Source organism: Sus scrofa, chromosome 18 (assembly GCF_000003025.6).
Source record: "Sus scrofa isolate TJ Tabasco breed Duroc chromosome 18, Sscrofa11.1, whole genome shotgun sequence".
Classification (NCBI taxonomy): domain Eukaryota; kingdom Metazoa; phylum Chordata; class Mammalia; order Artiodactyla; family Suidae; genus Sus; species Sus scrofa.
Window position 1 is genome coordinate 54,603,243 of NC_010460.4, and position 12,372 is coordinate 54,615,614.

The 12,372-nt window shown below is 45.1% G+C and overlaps 1 protein-coding gene across 3 annotated transcripts in view; it reads right to left on the reverse strand.

Moving 5' to 3' along the window:
• RALA (RAS like proto-oncogene A) overlaps positions 1-12,372 on the reverse strand; it is an 82,224-nt gene that overhangs the window by 54,720 nt on the left and 15,132 nt on the right. Inside the window, exon 1 of one of the 3 annotated variants that reach the window (XM_013985841.2) lies at positions 11,920-12,175. The exons of 1 other annotated variant lie outside the window; for it this stretch is intronic. The gene's annotated coding sequence lies outside the window, so the exon portion shown is untranslated. Of the gene's footprint in view, positions 1-11,919; positions 12,295-12,372 lie in introns of those variants that run through there. One more of the 3 variants, XM_021079218.1, reaches the window with a different exon arrangement.

Below are 12,372 nucleotides of genomic sequence, written 5' to 3' on the forward strand. Positions count from 1 at the left end.
CCTGTGTTGCTGTGGCTGTGGTGGAGGCTGGCAGCTGGAGCTCGGATCTGCTCCCTAGCCTGAGAACCTCCATATGCCCCAGATGTGGCCCCAAAAGGCCAAAAAAAAAAAAAAAAAAAAGCAGTATTTATCTTTCTGTGTCTGACTTACTTCACTTAGTATAATACCCGCAGGGTCCATGTTGTCACGAATCACAAGATTTCACATTTTTATGGCTGAGTAGTATTCCGGTATGTGTGTGTGTCTTTATCTATTCATCGGTTGATGGGCACTTAGACCGTTTCCAAATCTTAGCTATCGTAAATAATGCTACACTGAACACGGGGTTCATATATGTTTTACCCATTGCAATAGGCATGGGGTGATATCTCATTGTGATTTTGATGTGCATTTCCTTAAAAACTGGTGTTGCTGAAAATCTTTTCATGGAGCACTCTCATTGTAAAATCTAACTAGGGATAAATGGACTCACCAAAGTAGTTTGCTGTGCATTTCAGAAAGAGGCACATGGTTGAGGTATAAAGACTGTCGCTGCCACCTCTTCCGTCTATAACCATGTTAAAATACAGAAAAAAATGGAGGGAACAAATGAAAACTGAAAGTATAAAATAATTATGCACAGACTCAGCAAATTAGAGCTTCCTGGAACTGCTACTGCCAACCAATACTTTCTGGAGTAGTCATTTTAGACCAAGCAACGCAGTTATTACTTGGTGCAGAAATCTCTGAGCTGTATAGGAGCATCCACGAAAACACGGCGGAAGGAAGGTCAGTAAATTTTCCTACCTGAAAGAGCACCCATCCCATCTCTCTCTTGGATGATGTAAAGATCAAATGAAACCATATACATAAAAGTGCTAAATTTCAATAAAAAAATTTGGGGGGGGGGCTTTTTAGGGCTGCACCCACAGACTAAGGAAGTTCCTAGGCTAGGGGGCAAATCAGAGCTGTGGCCTCTGGTCTACACCACAGCCAGAGCAACGCAGGATGCAAGCCACATCTGTGCCCTCCTCCACAGTTCACGGCAACGCCAGATCCTTACCCCACTGAGTGAGGCTAAGTACGGAACCCTCAACCTCATGGATCATAGTTGGGTTCGTTAACCACTGAGCCAAGAAGGGAACTCCCATTAAAAAACTTAATCACTCACACTTTGTACTTTCTTGGTAAGAACAGGAATAGAAACAGGATTACACCTCGCATCAGGAGTTCTCGTGGCTGAGCGGAAACAAACCTGACTCGGAATCCTGAGGACGCACAGGTTTGATCCCCGGCAGCTCAGTGGGGTAAGGATCTGGCATTGCCGGGAGCTGTGGCAGAGGCCAGAGGCTACAGCTCCGATTTGACCCCAGCCTGGGAACTTTCATATGTTGGGGCTGTGGCCCTTAAAAAAAAAAAAAAAAGAAAAGAAAACAACCTAGCCTCATATTTGGTTACTCTTGTCTAGAATTGGAGTTCCTCAATTTGGTAGTCAACACTGCCCTAACGATTCTTCAAAACCTTATCAGTGTTCATTATGAATAATTCCCTTTCACTACTGTAACTTAGGCATTTTTGTCTTACTACCTACTATGCCACAATTTGTTAACAGTGTACTTTTTAAACAATTTTAAACAGTTTTAACAGCCTAAATTCATCAGACACACTCATGTAAAACAGGAATCTTGTTATGAATCAAAAGGAATTGGAGTTCCTGTCGTGGCTCAGTGGTTAACGAATCTGACTAGGAACCATGAGGTTGCAGGTTCGACCCCCGGCCTTGCTCAGCAAGTTAAGGATCCGGCGTTGCTGTGAGCCGTGGTGTAGGTTGCAGACTCGGCTTGGATCCCGTGTTGCTGTGGCTCTGGTGTAGGCCAGCGGCTACAGCTCCGATTCGACCCCTAGAATGGGAACCTCCATATGCAGTGGGAGTGGCTCAAGAAATGGCAAAAAGAAAAAAAAAAAAGAAAGAAAAAAAAGGAATGTTCACCTGGAAGTTCAAACAAAAAGTCACATTTATCGTTTTTACAATAAAGGAAACACTCTTGGAACTGGACCTTAGATATGTAAGAAGACAGATGTGATATGCTAAGAGGTAGATTACCTCATGCACACAGGACAGCTTAGACAAAGCACCCTAGCAGACGGCAGAAGATGCGGCAGTTACAATAAAAAAGATGGGGAGTTCCTGCTGTGGCTCAGTAGTGACGAACAGGTTTGATCCCATGGGTTCGGATGTGGGTTCAATCCCTGGCCCTGCTCAGTGGGTTGAAGATCCAGTGTTGTGGTGAGCTGTGGTGTAGGTCGCAGACACAGCTCAGACCCTGCGTTGCTGTGGCGCAGGCTGGCAGCTGGAGCTCCAATTTGACCCCTAGCCTGGGAGCTTCTATATGCTGTGAGTGCAGCCCTAAAAAAGACCCCCCCCCCAGGCAAAAAAAAAGAAAAAAGAAAAGAAAAAAGATGGAAAACCATACATATTGGTGAAGATGTGGAGAAACTGGAAAACCTCAAATACCAATAGTGAGAAGGTACAATGGTACAGGTGCCTCAGAAAACAGTTTGTCAGTTACTTAAAATGTTAAATGTGGAGTTGTCACGTGACCTAGTAATTCTACTTCTAGATATACAACCAGAGAAATGAAAATACATGGCCATGCAAAAACATGTACATCAATGTTCATGGCAGCATTATCCAAAATAAGCCAAAAAGCAGAAACATCCAGCTGTCTGTGAACTGATGAAGAGATAAACAAAATGTGGTATAACCATTCGATGGAACATTATTCAGCCATGAAAAGGAATGAAGTACTGATACATGCAAAAACATGGATGAGCCTTGAAACATTACGTTAAATGAAAGAAGCCAGAAACAAAAGACTATCTATTGCATGTTCCATTTATGGAACCAGAAATGTCCAGAATGAGCAAATCTGTACAGATGAGAAGTAGATTTATAGGAAGGAATGAGGAATGATGGTTAATGAGCATGAAGTTTCTTTTGGGGGTAATGAAAATGATTTTGAATTAGACAGGACCATGGCTGCACAGTTCTGTAATTATACTAAAAACCACTGAGTTATACACTTTAAAAGTACATTTGAGGGTTATGTGAATGACATCTTAATAAATCTGTTATTTTAAAAAAAATCAAGCCTTCCTCCATTCCCCCAAATAAGCAAAGGACATAAAAAGACAATTCGCAGAATAAATGATATAAATCACCAATGAATGTGCAAAAAGTTCAAACAGTTGTAACCAAATAAATATAAACTTAGTAACAAAACATAAAAACAAGAATAGGCTTTATGATCAAGGCCAAAGCAAAGAATAAGAAGAGGTAGGCAAAGCAAATGATCAAATTTTATTTTACTCTGGGGGATTTTGCCTCTCACCACATCTGTCGCCATTAAGCATCTTTTACAGAAAACCCTGCTAAAAACCACAACCAGCAAATGACGAAGTAAGAGACATAGAGAATTACGTCTCTGTGTTGTAGCTGCAGTGCACAGGCAAGGGAAATAGGGAGGTCTCAGAGACTGATGGGGTAACGGGAAAGTTACCAATAACCCAAGAACTAAGAGACAATGGCTGATGCTCCAGAAACCTAAGACCTCAGGGGATAGGAATTTCCTGTCACAAATACAACGTCTTAGGCAGAAAGATGAAGGAAGACAAAACGTCTTCAGACTAAGAAGGTGGGGGTAGGGAAGGGAGGCAGAAAAGAGGGGCCCGAAAAGACCAGCTTCCTCTCCCCAGACCTCAGCGCGGCAGCACAGAGCAGAGGGTGAGACCCCAGGATCCGCAAGGCAGGAAAGCCCCTGAGCGCCACCCACAAAGGCAGAACCGGGCCAGGGGGCAACAAGACCCAGAGAGAAAAAGGCAGCAAGAGTCCCAGGAAGAGTGGAAACGGACCCCTGGCCAGGGACCTGGTGAGTGAGAGCGCCTCAGCCTGGCGACGTACCAGCTGTCCCAGAGGACAGCAAAGACGGTCGCAGACTGCAAGTTGAAGGGACTTCTAAGGAGGAGCTCCTGGGCATCGGGATAAGAAATTCATAAACACCTACCACCCTGGGGAAGGAAATGCTCAGAATGACCGAAACAGAACAGGATGCGGACGTGGAGTTGACAAAATAGACCCAGATGAGCTTGAAATGAGAAGAACCTAAAGAAGATACGCTACTTGAACTTTCCGGGTGCATTAAATGGCAGTAAAATGAAAACACTCTTCAGAACATGGGAGACTGAGCACTGGCGTGTCCATAACTGCCACGCGGACACCATGTGTGCAGGATGCCAGGCCAACACCTGATTCCGCATGAACATACACTTCCCGCCAGGGGACTAGATCTTTACACATGAATTCTAGAGAGAGAACTGCCTCAAGCCAGACGGACCCAGGCCCTACAAACTTGTCTAGAACTACCCCATATCACAGATGAAAATGTACCATGGGCCACCCCATGGATAAACCCATGTAGTAACAAGCCTGACTTGCCATATGACCTAGAGATACAAGGACTCAAGCCATAACCACACCAATGCAAGGTGAGCCTAATTCATCCGCAAAGCACAGAAGCCACTCAAGACTGGGAAGCCTGGACGGAAACCTTGTTTTAGCCGCGAGCAGAAATGGAGGCTCCAAGGCACCCGCGACCAACTGAGTGAAAATTACAACGAGGTCTGGAGGAACTGTGTAAGGGCAAGAACAAAACTCAGCACTGGGAAACTACCTTGCTTATCATCACACTTTGCTGCTGCCCACCAAAAAGTCAGCCTTCTTGCCTCTTGCCAAATCTATCGCCATTAAGCATCTCTTACAGAAACAGAGAAGGACGGCAGTCTTTGAAAGGCGTTCCATAATTAAATTAATACCTAGCACAATGCGCATCTTTATACAGCCACAGAGAAGATAATAAAGCACTCAACATCCCTATTAAAGACACTGCATACCACTATTTAACATTGTTCTGGAGATATCAATGCTATTAGATAAGATAAACACCTTAAGGCACAAACACTGGAAAATAAGAGGATAAAATATTTCCAGGGGACATGATAGTGTATTTGGGCCAAACCAGAAGCGATGATAAAAGTAACTCAAACAGTAAGAATTCAGCAAGGTAACAGAAAAACATGCAGAAATCAGCAATATTCATATACATGAATAATAATCAGTATGCATAACAGGTAAGAAAATTCTATTAATAATACCAACAATAACGAAAAAGGTAAAATACAAAATATGTAGGAATAAACTTCACAAGAAATGTTCAAAATGTATATGAAGTAAATATCAACCATTCCATAGAGACACAACAGTAGATTTAAGAAAATGAAGACATTGCCCGTTCCAGACGATGTTTCAGTACCATCAAGAGATCAGTTCTAAGTTAAATAACAACCCGATACAATCTCAATAAAAAATAGCAATGAGCTTTTTACTATGATTTTTATTTTTTCCGTTATAGCTGATGTACAAGCTCTGTCGATTTTCTACCGCACAGCAACACCCTGTACACATACGCATTTACCTTCTTTTTTCTCACATTATCGTCTCCATCCTAAGTGACTAGATATAGTTCCCAGTGCTACACAGCAGGATCAGCAGTGAGCTTTTTAATGAACTTAAGACAAACTGATGCTAAAGTTCCTATGAAAAAATAACACGTGCAAGGCTAGTAGGGAAAACACTGAAGAGGAAGAGCAATAATGGGGCACCAGCCCCACCAGACAGTAAATCACATACAAAGCCCCCGTTATTAAAACAGTGTAGTACTGATACATGAATAGTCAGACAATCCAAAAAACTGTAGCTACAGCCAACTACATACAGAAATCTAATATACGATAAAGGGGGCAAAGCCGCTTCTTTTTGTTACCTAAATGCTACTGGGACCACTTGACAACCACGTGGAAAAGAGAACATCACACCCATTCCTCACACCATAAACAGAAATATACCACGAATGGATCAGAGACCTGAATGTTCTCTGTATCATACATGAAACTGTATTAGTTCTACAAGAAAGTATGGTTGGATTCCCCTATAAGCTGTGGGCAGCAAAAAGGCTATATCTACGACTAAAAATCCAAATGCAATAAATTTAATATATTTGACTACACAGAAACAAACTTTTGCACGTCAAAAAAAACAAACCACAAGCAATGCCAAAAGAAAATGTATGCAATATATGTCCAGGTTAAACGACTTATTCTTAAATATAAAGCCTTTTAAAACTGAAGGGAAAAGACCAAAATCTACTTAGAAAGTGAGCAAATACCATGAACAATTTTTTAAATGTAAAAAATGGCCCTCAAACATGAAAAAATGTTCAATTCACCTATAATAAGAGAAATACAAATTAAAACTACACTCTGATACCATTCCTCACCTATGAGGTTAGCAGAAATTCAAAAGCTTGACAGTATGTTCTGCTGCTAAGCCTTTGGCAATATCTAATAAATCCTACATATGCACATATCCCGAAGATATACGTCCAACAATACAAAGAAAAACATAACACAAAGATTTTCATTACATCATTTGCAAATGAAAAATACTGGAAATTAATGTCCAAGTATAAGAGAACAGGCTGAATAAACCATGGAGTACTATGCAGTTAAAAATGAAAGCTACTTAACTTTTGCGTGTTACTTTTTTCAAATAGTTACTAAACTGTCAGTACATAAATACTTATTAAGTTGTCTGGAGCTAACTGATAAATTAAATCACTAGGTGTTTCTTTTGACCTAAGGATGCTGCGAAAAAATTACTGACACAATAAAGATGTCATGAGCTGAGAAAGTCTGGGAGCTTCTGATAAAGGCCTGTGAAGGCTTTTGAGCGTGTGTGCGTACCTGTAGTTAGGAGGCTACTACAGACTGGGGTCAACACAATTTACAACGGGCCCATGAAGGCACTGTCCATAGCAGTAAGTGCCATGGCAGATTTTATGGCAGCATGTAAGGAGAGCAACAAGCCAAGCTTAGAAGTTGTTGTTGTTGTTTAATTTCTATTATTTATTTATTTATTTTGCGGGATGGGGTTGAAAGAAGAGAATCAAAATACAATTTTTGGAGAGTATAAGCTAAACTGAGTTCTAAAAGACAAGTAGGAGCATATATCAGGGGGAAGAAGGAGTGGTTAGAATTACAGAAGAGGGAATGAGGGGCTGAGAAACGGCTAGCATACCAAAAGCTGGACTGCTGGAACTGAAGACCCTGGGGAAAAAAAAAATGAGGCTACAGAGTTAGTTATTCGGTAAGAAGGGGATCTTAAAAGTTTTACATATGAAATTAAGGATAAAAGGAATTTGGGTTTTGCTAATTACCAAGAAGGAGCAGTAAAAGGGTTTTAAGCAGGAAAGTATCAAGACTGCACTAAGGAAATGTAGGGAAAGACTAACACAAGGGACGCAACCAGAGGCGAAAAGGTTACACCAGTAATCCAGAACACATCGAGAGAGGGCAACCGAACTAAAGTGTTCGCAATCACTCAGTAGTGGGGCACCGTCCATTTTCAACGGATTCCTACGCTGGCTACTCAGCTGCTTAAGCAGAGACCCTGTGGCTTCGAAGATGCAATCAGGGTCTGTGTGCAAACTGGGGGTCTCTGCCCCCCTTCGCAACCCATCTCAAAGTCGAATTCATTCCATCATCTTGTTGGGTTTTATTCTCGGAGATAACACTGTCAACCCTGATATTTAGTTTCAGTAAGTAAATTCTGCAATGAAATTGGATCCAAGACGTCAAGGAGATTACGTGTGTCAAGTGCCATGTCTACTGGGTCTAACACAGGACTCTAGAAGCGAAGGCCTTTAAGAAAACCATCATATTTTACAGACGCCTGCTGTGTGGCCGGTAGAGAATACCCTCCTGACACTGAGGAATTAAGTTTTCACCTCCAGGTATAATTGCATCAAAGATGCAAATTCTCTTCTAAAATTTACTCAAATATCTTTTAAGAACTCACAGAGGGAGTTCTCATCATGGCTCAGCAGTATTATCCCAACTATAGTATTAACCTGACTGTTATCCCTGAGGACGAGGGTTTGATCCCTGGCCTCACCTAGTGGGTTAAGGATCTGACATTGCTGTGGCTGTGGTGTAGGCCAGCAGCTACAGCTACTATTTGACCCCTAGCCTGAGAACTTTCATATGCCATGGGTGGGGCCCTAAAAAGAACCCCCCCTTCCCCAAAAAAAGAACTCACAGAGCTTTGATCACATTTTTCCTAAAAGATAACCAATCCTTATGAGTGCAATAGGGTGGTAAGAAAGGTGTTTTAGAGCTGAAGAAAAAAAGGCAAAGAATAGCTGTTACTAACCAGGTCTGTAGAATAAGCTGTTTTTTACTTAGAACTGTACATTTCCATTTTTTAAACCAAGAAATAAACACATTCTCCAAATTAAGCCCACTTTTTAAAGTCTTTTTAGGGCCACACCTGTGGCATGTGGAAATTCCCAAGCTAGGGTCAAATCAAAGCTACAGCAACCTGGAACCCGAGCCATGTCTGTGACCTACACCACACCTCATGGCAACGCCAGATCCTTAACCCACTGAGTGAAGCCAGGGATTGAACCCATGTCCTCATAGATACTAGTTGGGTTCGTTACCACTGAGCCACAATGGGAACTCCAAGCTTTTTCTCTTTTTTTTTTTTTCGACAAGGTCCACAGGCTTGGAAAGAGTGAAGAGAAACCTATTGCCACTGAGGAGCAATTAGACCCTTACGAGCGTTCTGCCACCTTTAAGCCTCCATGCTAAACCCAAAGAGAAGATGGCAAACAATCTGAAACAGTAAAAACGGACCCATACCTTTACTTTTACCATCCTTCCCGCTTTCACACAACCTCTCCTCTGTCTCCTTCCCTCCTTCCTTTTCTTTCTTCCTTTCTTTACTGGCCGTGCCCACAGCACAGAAGTTCCTGAGCCAGGGTTCAAACCTGCGCCACTACAGTGACCCAAGCCACAGCAATGCAATGCTGGATCCTTTAATTGCTAGGCCACCAGGGAACTCCCTCCTTCACCGCCTTTAGTTCAAGAAAGAACTAAGAAACAATAGGATTTCAGGAAAGGTCTCTACATATAGGCTTCTGCTAGTCTTCTCCAATAGGGACTATTCAGGTACTTGAAAGGTACAGAGCAGTGATCAAACACCAAAGCTGAGTTCCTAATACCGCACTCTCCCAAACACTACATGAACAATGCCCAACCATTCTTCCCTCATGGCACACACAGATGGTGGTAACACACTGAAGGGCACAAACAGAAGCCTGCTGTCTCAGGCCACCTGGCCAGGGTCACTGGTTACCCCAGGCCCCTTGTGATGGCCAAGAGTACTGAGGAGACCAGTATCTTTGCTTTCTTAAAACTCAGCTCAAGCAGAACCAAACTTTTCCTCAGCCTTTTCGGAGTAACTGCAATAGCCAATGCTCTCAGAAATCATCACTCGAAAATCCAAACCCTATTACACACTGCTTCTGGCAAATAACTTCGCTTAGGCTTAAGTAAGCATGGGAAAACTACCTGTCTTGCAGAAGTATTGTGGAGAATAAAAATAATGTAAGTAAAGCCCCTCTAACAGCGCTTCACACAATCCATGTGAAAACTTTATTACCTAGACCGTTGTTGAAGTAAGAGAAATCTGACCTCTATATAGCAGTAATGTCACTGAGAAAAGAAACTGCAGGCTTCCCTCTCCTCAATGTCTAAAATTAAAACATTTTATACAACATGGAAACCATACGTTGTCGTCCAACTTCAAAATCATAATCTTCTCCCCCATTAATATCTGCAGCCTCTTATTCCAGGATTTTAAGTGGCTGTCTTCACAACTCATGATTACTGATACACTCGTGTAAGAAGTGACACCGGTACATTTGGTTATGTTCTGTAGAAGCTGCACTTGGAAAACCAGTGCAGGACCCAGACATCCGGCGAGGAAAGACGACATCAGCACTTTTTTCACTTGAGACTCCCTCCAGTGAAAATAACCCAACCATCTATAGACAAAAATTATCTCCCCAGACAAATGGTAGACAGGATTCTTTCCTATAATTAGCCTCTTTTCTCAGAAAGCCTTGCAAAGCAAGTGTTGTATGAGGAATTACTTCAAAATAATTGATACAGATGATTCCACACTCGGCAGACCCACCGGAGAACAGCGCTTGGACCTCTGGGGGCGGGGAAGTGAGAAAGTGGCTACTGGTAAATCATGTCAAGGTCACAGAGGATGTCAGAGGACTTCCATGTACCCATGGGGAAAAAATAAGCCAGATAAGCAGTCCTGCAACGTACCACATTATCCCAACAACGGTAACTCCCTGTTTCCTCTCTTTGGTTATGATAGGATACTGTTATCAACTCCAAACATACAGCACTACCACGCCAAGGAAATCTCTTCCTGATAACCCTGGGCAAAAAAGCCCAAGTAGTGACCATTTAATATCGGAATGCAAGTTATTACAATGCCCCATCACAATACCCCACATATAATTTTAACCTTTCAGGGAAGGATAGTTTTGGAAGAATGGCAAAAGATTCTTCTCAATTTGCCCTTTGACCCTGCTAAAGAACAGAATCTGCATGTGTCCCCACACCGAAAACACACACACACACACAAAGAAAACCTTAGCCCAACGAAATAATGTGACTACTAGACGGCAACTGTGAGATCACCTACACCTTCACTGATTCCGGGAAGAACTGTGCCAGGAACTTCTATGTTCTGGGCACGTGGCAGGGAAACCCAGGAATGAGTAGGACATGGCTCCTGCCCTGAAGAAATTCAAAGGCTAAAAATAATGTTTTAAGAGTCACAAGAGTCATTCTGCAATAATATTGCACTGGTACAGGCAGAAAAACCTACGCTAATAAGACGCTGATTACATTAATAAACATAAGCTAAAAGGAATACCTTTCAGTGGAAACTGTGAGTTTACTAATGAAGTTTGTTATCCGACTCCTGGAGCATGATTAAAGTTGTAATTTACTTCCCGGACAAGAATGTAACTCAAGACACGTATTTCATAATGATCCCTCCCTGCCCCCAACACAAGTCCTAAATGAGGTGCTTTTCCGCTTGACAGGCAGGGCGTGGCACTGGATTCTCACACAAGCTCAATGACACTTGGACGAGGTCTCCCAAGTCTGGACATTCAGGTTTCCACGCAAAGGCCAGTCAACACCCTAATTCCCCCTAAACCTTGAAACAACACCGCCACCTCTCTGCGCCGTGTCCCCCCCGCCCCTTACACACACATACCCGGGCTGCAGCACACAAACCACGTCTTCCACTTCTGGAAAACCTTTAGGAACCAGCCATGGAGAAAACACCCCCTCATTCAAAATGCCTATATTCTCTTCCTCGTTTCAGAGGCTTGATTCTCAATTACCGGCCAAACCTGTGCAAGAGCCCAGGCCCGGCTATTCATCTAATGACCGGACCATCCAACGACGTCGGCCTGAAAAAGCCATTCCTTTAAACTGGCACAAAACCCTGCTGGAGGTGCTTAAAAAGCAACTGCTCCCACACCGTCAAGGGCTGGAAAGCGAGGAGAGGGGCGGAGGGAGGCGCGGGGACTGCGGCGGCGGGTCTCCCCAGGTCGCGGGCACCGCCCAGGCGGGGACCTCGGCGCGCCGGGCCAGAGATGCGAGGTGACCTTCCGACGAGGCCGACTCGAGGGGGTGCCGCGCTCGGGAGACCTCGCCGCAACCTCTCGCCCTCGAGGGTGCACCCGCCCGCACCGCGGCGAACACGACGCCCCGGGTTCCAACGCGAGCTCGTCCCGCAGCTGGTTCCCGGGCAGAACGCGGGAGGTGCAATCTCGGCGTCTGGGCCCTGCTCCTGGGCCGCGGCCCCCCGCCGCCCGGACACACCCCCGCCGCCGCCCAGGCGCCCCCAACCCTCCCGGGGCGGCCCGGGCGGGCATCGCTCACCTGCACCGCAAGCGGGTCCGCCGCCCCGCGGGCTCCGAAAGCCGCAGCTGCGCTGGCTCCGGCCGGAGCGTGCTCGGCCCTAGTCGTCCGGGAGGCTCTGCGCCAGGAGCGGCGGAAGGTGGAGCCCGACGGGCGGCGGCAGAGCCCGGCGGCAGGAGGAGGTGGAAGAGGACTCGGGGCGCTCGGCTCTCAGGAGATCCACCCTCCTCCTGGCCGCTCTGCCGCAGCCGCCCCCGATCACTTCCGGGGCGCTGGGGAGTGGGCGGGGCCGGCTGGAAACAACTTCCTGCCCGCGGGCGGCGGGCAGGGGAGGGGTGGGGTTGGGAGCCGCGGCCGGAGAACAATGGCCGGGAGGGCGCGGGGCGCCGGCGCCCGCCCTCGGCGCGCGGAGGCCCGCGGCCCTGCCTTTCGGGCGGCCCCGCCCCGGCCCTCGGCGCCCGGCCAGGTGAAGTC